Raw genomic sequence first — 7,431 nt, 5'->3', positions numbered from 1 at the left:
TGACCAAATATATAACGAAAACACAAAACACTAAGACCAAGGCGTGACAGATTGGTACTGTACAAATTACTTTACCTACATAAATAGTTACCTATGAGCAATTACCATACACTTACCTACTCATTACCAAGCGAAAATAAACTAAAGGTAAGCTTCTACGCCTGAGCGGCGTTTCTCTCTTTCTGGTACCAACAAGAAAGAAAAAAATGCATTTGTAACAAACATGGTAGCATTCGTTGTTACACCTCTGTAATTGTGTGTGTAACTATGAATGATTACAATTAATTACAATACTTCTTACAGTGTAATTACATAATTACAGCGTAATGACAACCCTTTAAAGTTGAGTATTTTCTACCAATGTTCACAACCTACCACATTTTCAAAGTGAAAGAAAAATGTGAGAAAATGAATTCCCAATGAATTCAATTGTGTTTTTTTTTAATAAAAATGACTGTTGCTTATGCCTTCACACCCCATAGTTAATACATGGTGGAAGCACCTTTGGCAGCTATTATAAATTGTTCAGACAAAAAGGAACACCAACAAACTGATCCAGCCCTTTAATGGTGACATTCTGTATGAACAGCGAAACTCATTCCTGACTGTTCTAGACAGACATTGATCAAAGCTCCAGATGAATCAATGACTACCGGCCTCGTTACCATCAAGTAGCATTCATGAGAATGCAAAAATATTCTCCACATGGCCAACTTATTCACAATGTGGTAATTACCAATTATCTTGCACGTTGTTGTGATTATAATTGATAAACATTTTCATTTTATGTGTGGTGCACTTTAGAATACAATAAGAAACTCTCAAGGTGATTTTAGTGTGTTTGTGTGTGTGTGGGCAGGGGGGCTCCAGGTCATGGCCCATCAGATACGAGATTAATTAATCAATTAACTCTCTGTCGGTCTTTCTCTATCTTTCGCATTCTCTCACAGTCTTTTGCTTTCTCTCTGTCTTTTGCTATTTCTCTTTCTCCTATGTCTCACTCTCTACGTGAGTGTGAACCACGCCCGATGCTGTCAAGTTCTCATGAGAAAACAAAATTCACACACAAGTTCAACCAGAGAGAGCGAGAGAGAAAGTTACTTCCTCAACTTGAACTGCAATGAGCATCAGATACGTTACTCAGTCTGAAGTTATTCATGTCTTGTGTATCATAGTAATTTCTCTACCCGATGACTCACACATCACTCTGATTGGTATTTAATAGACAGTGATAGACATATGAAATGCTGCTCTATGTATTGTAATTGAAAAGCAGTTATTCATTTGGCAGCTAATGAGTTGGAAGATATGGGTATAGGGCTATGTGAATACACGTACAGTGGATCTTCCTTTAAAAGTTGTGTCATACTGCGGCACACCCTGCATGCTGCTGCAGCATTCTGTGGCACGTCATTTAATTCTCAGCCATTTCTTCTGTTACCTCAAGTTATTGCTAGTTTGACCACCAGAGGGCATCTTTGAGAAGCATTTGACAGAATTTAAAACCTTTTTTGTAGTAACATAGTATATGGGATTGATTTTAAGAAATGTGGCTTCATTAATTAGATTAATATTATGGTGTTTCCATTCAGAGAAAAATTGTCAGTTTGTAAATTCAGACTGTTTCACTCTCGGAGCGCACACTGGACGTTCGGGCCGAGGAGTAGGGTTGATTTGATGGCCTTACAACGGCTGTCAAGCACCCAGGCTAATGTTGGCTAGCTACTTCCAGACACTAATGAGACCACTCTGACCATTTTACTCACCCTAGCAGATCTGGTAGGGCAGTTTTTTTGTTAACCAGAGCATTGGTGACGTAAATGTTCTGCTGGAAACAATTTAATGACGCTTAATTTTTGACGTTTACTGACACAGGCCATATTCAACAGGTGTTGAGCGCTCGTAAAGTAATTATTCTGCTGCACTGGTACACTCAGATGAGGGTTCTCTGAAATCCATGTAGATAGTAGGCTGGACACATGACATTTTTAACAATGTTCTTTTCTGATAAAAAGCTAATTCATTGCATCCGCCATAGAGCCCAGTTTCATAATTACGTATAACCATATTTCCCAGCTGCTTGCTGTCGTTTTGAAGTATTCGTGAAAAACAGGCCTTATTTTAGTGCATTTTCACCCTGCCAGCTTCTTCTAGTTCTTTTGAGCACAATGGCACCAACTCGCCTTCTGAACGTTCTATTCCCAGCTTATTGTTCAATGTCACAATGCCTGCTTCGCTATTGTTGGCAATGAGACCTGCTCATGTTGTTTTATAGTTGAAATGTAAACAACAAAATGTAAACAACAAGAATAATATTGGAACTATTGTTTCCTATGGGGGAAATATATAGGCATGTCTGTCTATTTTGGCAAATATCTCACAATGTGTATATTTCGATTTTTTCAAGTTTGGTGCAACCAGTGTGAGGGACAGAAGCAAAACTGTTACACGGGCACCATTTTAATCAGGAGAATCTCCTCTTTGTAATTATGTAAATCTGGGCAGTGAGCTCATTTGTCATCGATCGCTGGACCAGTGAGCTCATTTGTCATCGATCGCTGGACCAGAAATAGTCAGAACTCTGAATTTTTTCCCTACTTTTTCATTACACAGACATGAGAACAGTTGACACCATCGAGGTGCGGATGTTTACTTTCTACACAAGTTGTTTGTTTCCATTTTCGTCTGACGAACAGATTGTAGTGGTAAAATAAAAAGAGCTACATTTTTAATTGAATTCTAAGCATCACCCCAGTCAAAAAAGGCTCTGCGAACGTTTCGATTCCATTAATTTGCTATGGGCTCATGCTAATGTTCCAGTTTAGCCAACGTTCTTACGTTGTTTTTCAGCCTTGGGTGAATTTTGACTTGTTCTATTGTCCAGCCTATAAATAGCTAGTGCGAATTTACGAAAGCACCCGAATGTCCACTGAGAAAACACAACGACTATACCATTTAGGTAAGCTAAGAATGACGACAATAATGAAGTCAATAAACTTTGGGTAGTTAGATAGCCTATAGTTAATATACTGGCAAGTTTGATGTATAACTACTAACGCTAGGTAGCTAGCTAACATACCAGTACATACTGCTGTAATGATATGCTATTAGGTTCGTAAGGACAGCGTAGCTAACAAATTGTCAGCCAACATAACGTGTAAGGTAACTTATTTGAAAAATGATTACTTTATTACAAGCTACACCTAGTTCGGTTATTAGACTATTCTTTAGTAAAGGTTGAATAGTCTATTGTTCAGTTATTAGCCCTCCTTCCCAACTTGCAACAAATTGTTGTTCCCAGCTCATTCCTTTCCCTCTTCCATGTGTCATCATTCTGCTCCTGAGTGGCTCGCTTGTGGGCGTGCTGGCAGGATTTGGCATCGTCTTCGGTTGTGCGTAAAGAATTCTGCATACAGTAGCAGGTTTGTATGAAGGTGTGGTTATTCACAGGCAAATTGTTATTCACAGGCAAATTGTGTATTTTCGTCGAGAGCAAAACCTTTTTATTTTCAATTCAAAAATAATTGTTTTGAATGCAACTTTTTTCAACAGAAAGGAAGTCAAAGCGAACACCTACGATGATGGCATCTCAGGTAAGCAGCACTGGGCTGTATTGACGTATCCTAAAAATGACATCTGCTGGTATCTCAGGTACTGTCTTCATATCTATAAAAATAAGCTGTTTTCTTTACTTTCAGAGAGCGAGCTGACCAAGGACTCGAAAATGGAGATATTTCCAGATGTTCACTGACTGAAGAACAGTTCGTGGAAGCTTTATTGCTGGCAAAAGTGTCCATAACCAGAGGTAATTAAAATGTTCTGTGTTCTTTTTCTCCATCTCTGCCTGTCTTGTTGTACATGAAAGCTGTTGGGGATGAATCAGAATAGTTGGGTAACATAGATAAGATGTTTTATTTTCATTATATGCTTGTGAGTTACTTCTCATTTAGAATGTATCTTGTTGTACTGTAGTGGTGGCCATTTGCAGTTATCCTTGCTCTGTCAGGGTTCAGTTACTTGTGCCACAGAAAGGGGAGAGGTCAAGCTTGTCTTCATATGTAAACATATCTTTCAAACCATGTGAAGGGGTGATTAAGGGGGAACCAATTATCTCTTGGCTCCACAATGTCTGTGTGCCAGTCACTGTGTCTCTGTGATCTTGTCCAGGAGGGGTGTATTTGATATAGGGTAATGTCTTGGTACTATGTTGTACCAAGAACGAGAAGTAGTACCTCATTTTAGGAGAGCAAACTGAACGATAATTTATAGCTAATGCTGTCTGGCTATGGGATACTCCTCTCTCAAGTCAAGTCTTCCTTTGTAATGTTCCTAAGATCTGTTATTCGTCATGTGAGTTGAGATGGGTGTGTCTTGGCTATAAATGATACTAAGAACTGTTTTGTAAGCACTCTCAGAGAATTCATCTATAGACACTGAATTGATCTGAGAATCACAGGGTTGTGATGGAGCTCAAATAATTAAAGATGGACTTTATGATAACTGACTTGTGTGGTGGTTTGCTCTCATGATTTGGTAAATACAGGAAAATTCCACTACAAACCTGTCTCACATGCATTAATTTAAAAACCCTTAAGATGTCAGCTGCTAATTTTCAGATTTACACCACATGAACACAGCCATTTTCACTGGACTATCTGTTGCTGTCAAATCATGATTTCCCTGGGGGTTAGCCTTGCAATAACCAAGTGGTGAGACACATAGCTCTCTATATTTAAATGTTTCAGGTACACTCCGATAGGTGTCTGCGTCAAATACAGTATCTTCTATTGACATTATCTTCTATTGTTTGTGTTTGTTTTTCAGCATAACGTACTCTGTAGCCACTTAGTGTGGACACCAGGTGAGACAACACACACACAGACAATAAGTCTCTCTTCTCCACTTCATCCCTCTCCCCCTTTTCCCTAAATCCCCTCTAGGTTATAACAGCTGTTTTGGTGAACCCCACCCGCATCTGAACTGGCTGACAGAGGGCACAGATCATATGTGAGAAGTATTATTAAAGAGATGCTTTACATTGAAATACAGACAGCGATGTAGTAGTTCTAGAGATAATGATCCAAGATCAGTTTTGCATTTCGCCTCCTGATTTAAGATGACTGACTGTGTTAGAATAAAAAAAAACAAGGCTATGTTTTGATGTGAGAGAGGAAGCCAGTCCCGTCATCGCCACCTCGCCCGCTCTTAAAACCTCTTGCAGCTCCCCCCCTACTTTGTGCAATTTCTGCCTGAAGACAGACCCAAATCTAACAGCCTGTAGCTCAGGCACAGAACCAAGGATATGCATATTCTTGGTACCATTTGAAAGAAAACACTCTGAAGTTTGAATTGAATGTAGGAGAATAACACACAATAGATCTGGTTTAGATAAAATAATGAACAAAAACATACATTTTTTATTTTTATTTTTGTATCATCATCTTTAAAATGAACAAGATAAAACAAACAGATAGGATGATGGGGACAATTTCAGTGAAACATATAAGAGGGCAACATGACATTTATCATGAAGTCACCCAGGTGTACCCAAGTGGCCAAATTGGTGAAGGTACACATTTAGAAACAAATAGCTATGTACAAAATACCAAAATGGTATTCTAACACCCCCCCCCCCCCAATTTTTTTTAGAAAAATAAATGGAAAAAAATAAAAATGTGAAGAAAAAAACAATTATTGATAAAAATATATGAAAAAAAAAAAAAATTACAAAATAACATGGGTAACTATTTACACACTTTCAATATTTGGAAGACCCTCAGTCCTCTATCAAATCAAATCTATGTATATAGCCCCAGCCTAAAACCCCAAACAGCAAGCAATGCAGGTGTAGAAGCACGGTGGCTAGGAAAAACTCCCTAGAGAGGCAAAAACCTAGGAAGAAACCTAGAGAGGAACCAGGCTATGAGGGGTGGCCAGTCCTCTTCTGGCTGTGCCAGGTGGAGATCACAGTGGTTGTAGAGGGTGCAACAGGACAGCACCTCAAGAGTAAAAATGAACAGTTTAGGGTTCCATAGCCGCAGGCAGAACAGTTGAAACTGGAAAGGCGGCAAGGCCAGGTGGACTGGGGACAGCAAGGAGTCATCATGCCAGGTAGTCCTGACGCATGGTCCTAGGGCTCAGGTCCTCCGAGAGAGCGAAAGAGAGAATTAGAGAGAGCATACTTAAATTCACACAGGACACCGGATAAGACTCCCATTCGGAGTCAGTGTCACTGTGAAAGAAAATGTTCAGTTAGAATAGTTTCACATATGAGCCCTGTATCAACAGGTATAATAAACAGATATATATATATATATATATATATATATATATATATATATATATATATATATATATATATATATATATATATATATATAGAGAGAGAGAGAGTTGAAGGCTGATTATTATATTATTATTACCAGCTAGATCTACTGTCTCTTTTATATTATGACATTTCAGCTAGATCTACTGTCTCTATTATATTATGACAGACCAGCTAGATCTACTGTCTTTATTATATTACAACAGACCAGCTGTATCTACTGTCTCCATTTCACTTTGGCCATTGATGTGGTCCTGCCCTCTCCTCAACAGCCTCAAATAGGCTATTTCATGTGGGTTGGGGTGGGGCGGCAGACACCCGCATCTCACATGACATTAAATGTTTATATATTGCTAAAATAAATAAAAAATAAATAATATTTTATATTATTAATTTCAAACAAGGGCATTAGCATGATAAGAACTTACCAGTCCAAAACGATGTCCTCTCCCGTTCAAAAAATATTCCTCCACAATCGCTAAATGAATCGTCCTACAACAATCTCTGTCTCACTTTCCCAATCAATTTATTCTAAAGTTGTGTGTACATCTGTATATCTAGACTTGACTTGGTTGCCATAATGATTGATATATAAACAGCTGAATCTGTGCGTTCACCAAACAATGCAATGCGTAATGTTTCTCCTTCCGGTATGAAAATGCAATAGCGCATGACTCTCTTTACGCTGGAGTTTACTACATGGGTTGTTCTTGCAACACATAAACATGGCGTATTGCCGTTTAGCTCAGCTCATTGGCTATCTACCCAGCTAGATTTCAAGACGATCAGTGGTCATTGGGTTATAAGACAGTCAATCAATGAAACAGCGGGCAAATCATTGGTGCACAATGATGTCATTACTTGTTGTCTTCAAATCGGTTTCTTTCAGTCAATACGTCCCACGAAATGACCCATCAGGTTTGATTGTGTTCCAAACAAACCAGTTGATTGCAGTGAAACCAAACATGACGTTCTGTGTGTGTTATTTACCTGGAATGTGTCGACGGAATTCACGACACAAGCGGTTCACAAAATGTTTCGTGTTAGGCTATAAAAACTGATTTTATCAAACAAAAGATAATTCATTGTGTAACAATGAGCATTGG

Source organism: Oncorhynchus kisutch, linkage group LG29, assembly GCF_002021735.2.
Source record: "Oncorhynchus kisutch isolate 150728-3 linkage group LG29, Okis_V2, whole genome shotgun sequence".
Classification (NCBI taxonomy): Eukaryota; Metazoa; Chordata; class Actinopteri; order Salmoniformes; family Salmonidae; genus Oncorhynchus; species Oncorhynchus kisutch.
The sequence above is the reverse complement of the archived record's forward strand: the minus strand, read 5'-3'. Positions refer to the sequence as shown.